The sequence below is a fragment of the Chaetodon trifascialis genome, chromosome 9, assembly GCF_039877785.1.
Source record: "Chaetodon trifascialis isolate fChaTrf1 chromosome 9, fChaTrf1.hap1, whole genome shotgun sequence".
Lineage (NCBI taxonomy): Eukaryota > Metazoa > Chordata > Actinopteri > Chaetodontiformes > Chaetodontidae > Chaetodon > Chaetodon trifascialis.
The window spans coordinates 28,640,176-28,651,445 of NC_092064.1; the positions used below are offsets into that span (position 1 = coordinate 28,640,176).

General features: G+C 49.9%; 1 protein-coding gene across 2 annotated transcripts in view; it reads left to right on the top strand.

Annotated features, from left to right (window-relative positions):
- Positions 1-1,697: 1,697 nt before the first annotated feature.
- LOC139336171 (leucine-rich repeat and fibronectin type III domain-containing protein 1-like protein) overlaps positions 1,698-11,270 on the top strand; it is a 224,813-nt gene continuing 215,240 nt past the window's right edge. The window contains exon 1 of one of the 2 annotated variants that reach the window (XM_070970119.1): positions 1,698-3,245. The gene's annotated coding sequence lies outside the window, so the exon portion shown is untranslated. The remainder of the gene's footprint in view (positions 3,246-11,270) is intronic. The other variant, XM_070970120.1, reaches the window with a different exon arrangement.

Genomic DNA, 11,270 nt, shown 5'->3' on the forward strand with positions numbered 1-11,270 from the left:
TTTGCTGTAACATGTGTGCATGTAGGTCAGAGTGATTATACTGCGTGTGTGTGCGTGTGTGTGTACGTGTGCGTGCGTGCGTCTGTGTGTGGAGACAAAACACTAGAGATTTGATATCCCCTCTCTTTCCTATATTTCATTACTTAAACATAATGATTATTCACTGGCTGTTGAGGATCTTATATTAATCTGTAAATCCATATGTGTGTGCACGTATGCGCGTGCTCGTGTGTGTGCGTGTGTGTGTGTGTGTGTGTGTGTGTGTGTGTGTGTGTGTGTGTGTGTGTGTGTGTGTGTGTGTGTGTGTGTGTTTGATGTGAGGAAGCAATCCCTTACACCATTTGTTGCCTTTACTACCAAGTCAACTTTTCTGAATGTGACTTGTCTCTTGCGTCATTAGTTTGATACCACGGTGCGTGTGTGTGTGTGTGTGTGTGTGTGTGTGTGTGTGTGTGTGTGTGTGTGTGTGTGTGTGTGTGTGTGTGTGTCTGCTGCGGCTCCTCAGGTTAACAGTGTTGCTGTTTCGGTGAGGATGCAGAGCACGTTCCCACTGACACAGCGTTCAGCGTTCGTCATTCAGCGCACGTCTCGCGCTCCCCCGACGCTGCTAATTCTAATTCACCACAGCACTGGCAACAGCAGCCACCCCTCATGCCACCACAGCCCTTTCCCTCCGTACCCTCCTCGTGCTTGAAGACCCCTGGTCCGCCTTTACGTCGTCCTGTTCTCGTGTCGGTCACGGAAACCTGAACCGACACTGATGTAAAAATTCACTTCTCCTCGGTTCTTCTCCCGCTGACGGTGGCCCGGGTCTTCCTGCATTTTGGGGAGAAAATGTGGCACAAAGCTCTTGTTTTCTGTTATTTGGAAAGTTAAATTCGGCTTTGCACAACTTCAAAAAGGATGAGTTCTTTACTTACAGGTGGTGGCAAAGTATTAAAAGCTTAAGTGGAGGAGAAATCAGAATCCAGGTGAGAACGCTTTGCTGCTTTCTTTGAATATTAGAAAGCAGCATGTTGTTCGCCTCTGAAACAAAGAGCTGCTGTTTCTCTTTAGTCCTCCCAAAGCTAACATGACAACAAGCTTTAGATGAACACAGCAAAGCACAATGTTCACATTCATACAGGTCCACGACTTTAATCTGCATTTACGAAATAAGTTTCCACAATAAAACAACTACAAGCAAAAGCTGCGCCAGCACGGTCCGCTCCACGCGCTGCTCACTTCATCTGTGCGGTTTGTCGCCTGAAGACACTGGAGACCTCCCTGCAGATGGAGGACTTACAGTTCTTAAAATTGTCCCCTCAAATTGCTCCACTTATTGTCAAAAGTGTCCACAGTCAAGAGAGGTTCTGCTGAAAATGACAGCATGTATCTGAACCTTTAACTGAAGCGGGAATGAATCAAATGCAGCTGAAGATAAGATAAGATAAGACAAGATAAGATAAGATAAGATAAGATAAGATAAGATAAACAGCCTGAAACGAGTTCAAAATCATGTTTAGAAGCTTTTCTCATAAATGGATTCAAATGTAGTTTTGTTGCAGTGAAAGAGGATCATTAGTGAAAAGTTCAAATATCGATCAGGCATCGTATGAATGTGCAGTGCGTGTGTGTGTGTGTGTGTGTGTGTGTGTGTGTGTGTGTGTGTGTGTGTGTGTCTGTCAGGCAGACAGACAGGCGGACTGTATGGGTGTGTCTTTTTGTTCGAACCCCTCGCGCAGCCTCTCGTGCACACCGCACAGTTCCCCCCCTTCTGTGCCAGTCAGTCAGCCACGTGCGCCTCCAGGAAGCACGCGCAGGAATCTGAAATTTAAACTTTAACCTTCCGTCAGAAATATCCCCATCATCATCATCATCATCATCATCATCGTCGTCGTCGTTGTCAGCTGTCACTGGAGGAAAGATGTAACGGGATGCCGAGGAGGAGATAACGGGAGGAAGGAGGGAACTGGACCGCCGGTGTGACGTGTGGGAGCCTCGGTGAGGATTATCACGGTCCCGACGGCGGAGAGATTTTTCCTCTAAAAATAGGCGAGTTTCGGTGTGCAGGTCTGCGCGCCTCCGCGGGGAGATGTCGGCTTGTTGAGAGAGCTTCAGTCATTGTCACGAGATTCTCCATTTCCTCAAACTGTGTTTTCTCCTGTGAAAATGTTGTCGGTGGATTATCAGAGCCGGCCGTCAGGTGTGTGATCTATTGCTGATCACGGAGGACGAAGCTGGACACCGCCCGGACCCGCTTCAAGGCTGCCGGACCGGATTTGACTCCCTGAGCCTGGTTCGGGGAGAGAAACGGACAGCCAGCCTGCAGCCCCGCGTGCGGCTGCTGGATGCGGCGCGCGCTGCCGGAATATTTGGTGATCGAAGTAGTTTCGTGTGTTAAACAGGCCGCGCCGGAGGAATAGCTGCATGTTTATGGAGAGCAGATCGGTGGTTGAGCTGCAAACGGATAAGTGAAAAGGTTATTTGCACTCAAGGACACCGTCCGTGCTGCTGGGTGTAGTTTCTGAGTCTTTGGGTTGTGAAGCACCGGAGCTGCGCACGGATTTTTACCGGGACTTGAGACGAACGATATCGGAATTAAAGGTGTTTAGACAGTCAGCGCCACTTTCCGGTGCTTCGCCGGGCTTTGGATATCTCTCTGAGGACCGGGCTCGAATGAAACAGCACATTTTCACGGATGGCGCGAGCTCTGCCGTCCCTGTTACTTTAAATACGTTACCGGAGTTACGCTAATTGGGCTTTGGGAGGCGAATGGGAGGCTAAGAGGAGTTTTTCAGGAACCGTATGACCCCCTCCATCCACCCACCCTGCTCGTTTGAGGATCTGCGTGTGCGTGAGTGCTGGCGGTGGGTTTGCGCGGTGAGACCACCGGCACCTGGATTCGCCCCCTTTTTTCCTCCGCTTGGCTGCGCGCACGTCTGTTCCAGCAATTCCGCTTCTGCTGCCGCCGCCGCTTCTACCGCTGCCCGGTCCCACACACACACTCACATACACACAACACACACATACACACATACACACGCACACACTCCCGCTTATCCAGCCCCAGAAAACTACCAAGATAGCCTCTCTCTCCCTGTGTGGATGGGAGAGGAGCCGCGCGGCGGAGGAGAGCAGGAGTTGGGATAAGCCTCGTTGTGATTTAACTCATCCATCCGCGGACGGGTCGGGAGAGGAAGAGGAGGAAGAGCTTCTGGTGAAAAAAGACGCGCGGAGAGGAGAGGAGCTGGAGATCGATGAAGGTGAGGCTGATTGATCGGCTGTTAATAATGCAGGGTGTGTGAGATGGCGGAGGATGCTCGCGGGGACCGAGCTGTGCTCTGCAGTCGCTTTTCTGTGTGGCGGGGAAGCCAGGCAGCGCGTGCCAGCGGTACTTTTATTCTTAGAGCCCAGGAAATGAATCATCGCTGTAATCTGATTAGGCTCTGCCATAACCTGGCTCTGCGTGTGCGTGCTCTCCTTTTTGCGCCTGTGTTGGCACCGTCAGGACTCTGCCTTCTCTCGCTGCAGACACTTTGTTTGGAGCTCTCACACACCGGCGCTCGCGCTGCTTCACACGCTGAAAGGCTAAATGTTATTCTGGCGTCTCACTTCTGTGCTGCGATGCATCGGCCGGGCTGGCAGCCCCGCCGCGCCTGTATGGGAATGTGTGCGTGCGTGTCCGCCTGTGTGCGTGCGAGTGCGCTGGGCTTGCGCGCGCGCGTGCGGGGCGCATCCGTTCGCGCGCGCGCGTGTGTGGGAGCGCGGTGAGAGAACCAATTTCGGGGGGAGCCTTCTCTCTCTATCCGTCTCACTCTCTGTTTCTAAAGCTGCCTCATCATGCCGCTCCAGTTGACTGGCGTTACAGCCACATCTATTATGCAGGAGGCTCAGAGATGAGAACACAAGAGAGGAGGAGAGGTGGGGGGGGTGGGGGGGGGCATGGCGGGAGGAAAGGAAAGAGGAATAGAGGTAAGGATCACTGAGTGAGCAGAGGGTGAGGCGAGGGAGGATGGGAGGAGTGAGCAGAGGGAGCGGTGGAGGAGAGGGAAGGAGCAGAGGGTGCCTAACAACTGATACAGAAAAAGACAAGGGCAGAGGAGAGGAGGTCGCAGTGGAAGTGAAGATAACAGAAAGGAGAGGCTGAGATGAGAAAAGATGGGAGCAGGAGAGGACAAGGGAAGGATGGGAGGAGGGAGCGGGAGGAGGGTGAGTGAAAGCAGGGGAGGAGCAGCAGGCCTGAGTAATACAGCAAGATAACATTAAGATCTCTGTGAAATACATGCTCGACGTTAACCAAACGTTACGTAATTTCTCAGAAAAACAGACGCACGTATGTTATTCACAAGGCAGTCCACACTGTCCCTGCTGAAGACAGAGCAGGACACAACAGGACAGAGACATGGCTTGGTAACACAAGCCTATGGGGAGCCGGGGAGCGCTCAGGAACCAGTGACAGCTCCACACTGAGAGAGCTTCTGTTTCAAAGAAAGATCTGAAAGAGCAGCCTAAAAATATCTCCGCAGACATCTGAACAAGCTGCGCGCAGTTCACGGACAGATTCGAACATGTCGTCTGGGGCTCAGGGTCATGGAGAGCTCCTCAGAGGCAGCGTGACTCCCAGGGCTTCGTCACACGGAGAGCCGACGTGGTTTCAGCACCACGGAGAGCTCCAGCACAGCTCAGCACGGCCGCTCGGAGTTCATGGATAGTTTTAATGGATGAGCTGGAATTCAGGACCAAGGAGAGCTCCACAGAGGGAGCAGTGTAAGAGCACCTGACCTCAGCGCTGAGGTCTGGCAGGTGTTCAGCACGTTGGAGAGCTGATGTGTTTTCAGAGTAATGGATAGCTCCAGAGCCATGGAGAGTACAAACAGGGCTACGTGTGTTTCATGGGTAGATTCTGACAAGTTAGCGCTTTCATAACCAGGGAGAGCTCCTCACAGGCTTTCTGCTTCCCAGGAATGATGTCGGGTTGAGTTTACTCAATATCCGCCTGATATCAGCCCGACCCAACAGACGAAGGGTGTTTTATCGCATGTATCACGGTGGACAACTACTGAAAACAGATTTGCTTCACGGCATCCTGTCGAAGAAACTAGCATGTCAGATTTTTTGCTATCTCTTCCCTCGTATGACATCAGAGCAGTCTTCAGCTGTGGACATGGTGAAGTGAAAGAGGATTCATGCTGTTGGTGATGTGAGGTTGTTTAGCACCTCCCCCCAATGACATCACGCAGGCCATGAAAGTTGCAGTTGTGGTGATGCGGTCTGTCATGTCTCACGTCATGTCAAGAATGTGCCGTGACTCTGTGATCTCCTGATGTGACACAACGACTGCCCTAACAGAGAAACAGCCTGCTGTCTGAGCGTGGCATCGTGGAAACTGGTCTGACCAGTTTCTAGAGCACTGGGAACATGCAGCATCCTGATGGTGCTGCAGTGAGCCTGAATGGTTTCAGCACCATGGAGAGCTCCAGGACAGTTTCAGAGCCATGACATGAATTCAGCACTACGGACAGTTTCAGCCGCTCCAGGTTCATGGACACATTCATACAAGGACAAGGAGCTTTGAGGCGTTCTGAATAACTGATCTCAGATCTGATACATGAGCTCTAACAGACGTATTCACAGAGCTGCACAGTCATGGCAGATACATAAGTTCTACAAGCTAGCTTCAGGGCTGACTCTTTCTGGTCAGTTGGTTGGTCAGTGTGCTCGTATTCAACTGAATTCTCATTGGTCGAACCATCTCTAGCGCTACTTTCGTACAGAGTGAAGCACTTCTTCATCCGTCAGCTCTGCCCGCTTGCAGGAGCAGCTCCAGTCTGCATGTTCCTCTTTGCCGCTCTGTGGCACAGTAGCCTTCAGTGCTGATAGGCTATTACTGCTGACGTGTAACCAATCAGACAGCGCCGTGGGCGGGACACTGAGCAAACCACAGACAGAAGGTGTTTTCTCTGTTTCACACATGTAGCACACAACAGGAGATGGTGCTGCAGGATGTGTTCTCACCTGCAGGAAATACTGTGTTTGGTTAAAGAGAGCGGCGCCGCCATCAGCCCCCTCACTCACTGCTCTCACACGGGCTCAGGCTGGCGTCACGCAGGCTGTGCACCGACGAGCTGGCAGGGTGAAGTCCACCTGATGTGGACATTTGCCATTTTCACAGAGAGTTCCTCTGAGTCTGTGAGTTCAGGGTTGCAGTGCGCGAGAGATAGCATGCAGTTTCTTCCTCCATCAACACATTGATTGGTGAGGAGGAGGCAGAATGCCCGTCGACTGAGATTTCCTTTGGATGACCACAGCCCTGATCAGTGTCGCGATGCCTAAAGCTGGACAAAGGTGTGAATTCGCTCACAGTCAGCGGTGGTCTTTGCTCTTCTCTGCCTCTCGGTTGATGTGGTGAGTGCAGGGAATCTTCTGCAGGCTTAAACCCACCTGTCAGCAAACCTCCTGCTCACTGAGGCGAGACATTGAATCTCTGCCACCTTCAGAGTCACTGTGTTACCCTGACCTCTGACCTCTGACCTCTGACCTCTGTCCTCCCCTTGGAGGAGGGTTAATTAAGAGGAGAACATCTGTCGTAGACTCAGTAAGATACTGTTTTTCGGTCCATGGATGTCTCCCTATGAACTGTAATATATTTTTAAATGAAAAGAGGCATTTTTAAGACTGCAGGCCTCTATTGTTTAACGTATCTGCTCAGTGTTGATGTCACAGTCAGCTCATTTCTGCTTCTTCTGGTTCACACATTTTAATTAATGGATAATTAATTTATTGTCATGATGATGTGCATGATGTCCAACTCAGTCCCATTAGACAGAATGAACACCAGCACATTATGCAGGTTGGTGTTTTCTCCATCTAGCTTCCTGTCAATATTGAATGAAGGCCTGGTTATTCTGAGAGGAAAAGTTGTGTCCATGTTATGATGATGCATCCAGTTGCCGCGGCTCTCTGCAGAGATCAGTCAGATACAGTAGGTCGACAGTGGAGACGCATCTAACGAGACAGATGGACAGACGGGCAGGCAGGCAGACACGCTCTTACTCACACAGTAAACAGCAGACAGACGGGCTTCTGAGAGCGACAGGCAGACAGACAGACAGACAGGCAGACAGGCAGGCAGACAGGCAGGCAGGCAGGCAGACAGGCAGGCAGGCAGGCAGGCAGGCAGACAGGCAGGCAGGCAGGCAGGCAGGCAGACAGGCAGACAGACAGGCAGACAGGCAGGCAGGCAGACAGGCAGGCAGGCAGGCAGGCAGACAGGCAGGCAGGCAGGCAGGCAGGCAGGCAGGCAGGCAGGCAGACAGACAGGCAGGCAGGCAGGCAGGCAGGCAGACAGGCAGGCAGGCAGGCAGGCAGGCAGGCAGGCAGACAGACAGGCAGGCAGGCAGGCAGGCAGACAGACAGACAGGCAGGCAGGCAGGCAGGCAGGCAGGCAGGCAGGCAGGCAGGCAGGCAGACAGACAGGCAGGCAGGCAGGCAGGCAGGCAGGCAGGCAGGCAGGCAGGCAGGCAGACAGACAGACAGGCAGGCAGGCAGGCAGACGGGCGAACGAGCAGCCGGCCAGGTGTCAAGTCGTCCAGTGTCGTGCTCGAGTGTGATAATGCAGGAAACGCGTTCATGTGGCTGGAGTGATGCATTTCTTTGTGGCGACTGATCATATGGAGAGCCTTACAATGCGCTTCACATCTCATTAGCACAGAGAGAGAGTACATCCCCACCTCCACACCGACTCTCAGCATGCCACTGTGTGTTCTCCACCCTCCTCTACCTATGACACATTCGCTGGCTGCTGCATTTTCCAGCACAGAAACGACCTCAGACGCGGCGGCCTCACACCTGATGTCTGATCAGATCAGGTACAAGTTCAGCATGCGACACAACGAAGGCTCAGGATGCCAAAATCAGGGACTTACATCAGTTTAAATGATCAATAAAGACAAATCACATGTTAGCAGAACCCAAAGTGATGTCTGAGCATGTGTGGTTTGTTGAATTTACACAAAGAGATGGTCCACTGGTATATTCACTGGATGAATTACTTAATCAATTGATGATCAGATAGCCATGTATTGATTGACTAACCCATGAAATTGTTTATTAAAGTCCATTCTGACTGGATCAGTTCAGGAACCGGAACCTGTTGGTGGTTCAGGAGGACCAGCTGGCTGAGGGGAGACCAGAGACCCCTTTGGATCATGAATCAAGAACAACCTTTGACAATGGAAGCAACAGATTGTCAGTTTAGCCTCCAGCAGGTCTGTCTGTGACACTAATGAAAGTCATAAATGAGGTTTCCTGAGAGACGAGTGTAAAACGAGACAGTGAAATGTCCGCAAATTAAAAAGGGATATAAGATTTTAACGATGAATCACCTTTAAAAATCAGGTCTGCTGTATCTGGTGTCTAACAGGGATGGACGATATGTCAAAGTCTTCCATTACAGATTATTTCATGTCAGCATGTTTGATCACTTTCTTCTGTTATTTGGAGCCTCCATAAAAAAACAGCTGCCTCACATGAGTTAGGCAGCCAGATGCTGCATCATGCTAAACATCATGCATGTCAGGAGGAGGAGGAGGAGGAGGAGGAGGAGGAGGACTCATCCGTAACTGTTCTGATATCAGTGCTTCATGTTCTGGACGTATCTGCAGTGTCATCGACGGAGTGGAAGGCAGCAGAAAAGAGTACGAAGCAGCTGCACTTCATGTCATGTCATCAACACGCCCACTCGCCCGCCGCGCAGCAGCGCAGACTGTCGAGTGTTCAATGTATATTTCATACATTGAAATTATTCCAGACTTTGTATTTTGTTGGCAGCTGCAGAGTCTGGTCATTCAGCTGCCACTTTGGCCTCCATCCAGCACGTCTATGATTAGACCTCTCTGTTCTCAAAGCCGCTCGCCGGCTAAAAAACACAACAGACTGAAGCACTTCTAATTTCCTTTAAGCTTTGCTCTGTCCAGAAAAAAAAAGTTATTTTCCTGCTCTGTGAATTAGGTTGTGCTTTGATCTTTGCAAGCTGTCACGCAGAAATGCTTCTTTTCATTTCCGTACAACTTTAAGTGTAATGCGGGCTGTTAATTCCAGAGGCCGCGCCTGTTACCCATAAAGCATTGTTAGGTAACGACACCCCCACTCCAGAGACAGATAAGCAGGTAAGAGGCCATCACAAACACCCAGATCATAATGTATGATTTACATTCCAGAGCAAACTCTGCATCCTGTCTGGTTAAAGAATTAATCTGCGGTTTAATCCGCCCGCCTAGAGCTATACCCCCAATCCCTCCATCTCTTCACCCATCTGTTTCTCCATCCATCTGTCCATCCAACCGGCCAGCTCGCTCGCTCGTCTGCCTTCACTTTGCACACTTCCTTCCTGCTTTCTTTCTGGAGATTCTCTGATTGGTTTGGGTGGAGGTTTGTTCGACGCAGGTGCGCTGCAGGTGTGTTGACAGTTACATGACGACTGTGCGTTCTTCACTCTCTGGCCTCCAGGAGCTCCTCTCATCTCGTTTCCTTCTCGGCCGTCGGCTGCTGGATCACATGAGGTGTTTTATCCAGTTAGCAGCAGTGAGCCAACAAAGCACGAATAGACGCCCCCACCACTGCAGAAAATAGAACTTAGAATTACTGTAATCTAGTTAAAATCCCCCTAAAGCAGAGAGAAGCGTGGTGTATATTTATCTTAATTCCCTCCCATTGAAGAATAGATCTTTGTAACATGAAGCGGTGTCGCCTGGTGCTTGCATCCGCTCTCCCTGCTTCGGTTATGATGAAGTATCAGTGTAATGGCTCCATAGCTGGACTCAGAAGCAGCGTTGGGTTTGGATATTGATTTCCTGCCTCGTCTGAATGCTTGTCGTTAGCTTTTCTCCAGTGTCCAACTCCCACACGCAGGCTCGAAGGACGCCACAAATACCCCGACGAGGTGTTAATTTATGTGTTCTCCTCCTTCTCGTCACCTCTCCTCCTCGTGTTTTGTTTGCACTTTTTTTTTTGTTAATTATTTTGTGATGGAGCTTTTTCTAAATAGACTGCACCAGTGTGACCTACATTTGGGGGATTTCAGCTCCTTCTCTTCATCAGACTGATGGAAGAACTAACAGTGGTGTGAAGGGCCTCAGGATCACACACTCGCTTGTGTCGAGGTTTCATTTGAATTTCTGTGCTTGTGGAAGTGATCGACGACTTGTTTTAGTAAATTAAAGGTCAAATGCATCTGCAAGCTGTGCGATTGAGCATTTAATGCTGGTTTCTCTCTTTGCTGGAGCACAGCGAGGTGACTCAGCACCTGTTTGAGAGCAGCTGACACAAAGTTAATGAACTATTTTAATAATCAATTCAGCAATTAAGCTATTTATAAAGCAAAAATGTCAAATATTATCTGGTTCCAGATTCTTAGATGAGAGGATTTCCTGCTGTTCGATGTTCTGTCTCACTGTGGTTTGAATATCTTTGAGTTTTGGACTGAATATGTAATCTGAAGTTGTTTCTCTGAGGACTCAGTTTTGACATTTTGCACTGTAGATATATAAAATATAAAACCTTTTATCATCCGCTGTTCTGCCCGCAGGATGCGACCACTGCATCTAATTTCAGATTCATTGTTAGGGTCAAAAAATCAATAATATTCCACTTATGATCAAAGGTTATTTAGAAGAACGATCAGTTGCAGCATGAGGATGAAGCACACACTGTGTTAAAGAAGAAACCAAAGAGGAATCAGGAACATGTGACGTTCAGTGAGTGAAAAGCAAACCAAGCAGCAGCCCTGTTTCTGAAAATGATGTTTAAATACAACTACTTTACAGCAGCGCTCTAACATAATGAGCGGACCTGAATGTGTGTTTACTGAGAGAGTTAGTTTTCCAGTGACTGCAGTCAACGTCAGGGAAAGATTATGGTCTGTTTTAACCAAAGTGCTTCTGCAGGCTGAGCCGAACCGCAGTCAGACAGGCGAGCCCTGGATTCAGTCACAGCCACGTGACCATGAATGCTGATTATCTGTATTTAAAGATAACTTCCAGCAGACCCCTGAAACGTCAACAGTTTTACAAAGAAGTCTTGTCTCTTGTCTCTTGTCTCTTGTCTCTTGTCTCTTGTCTCTCCTCTGCTGAGCCGGGTTCCCTCACAGACCCGCTCTGAATGTAAAGCTCAGAGCAGATAACGGAAGTGTAATGAGGAGGTGGTTTCCTTTCTCCGTCCTTCACGTGAGAGCTGGCAGCCGAGGGATTAATGAGAAAACGGTGAAACGTGTCAAGTTTAAATTGAATATG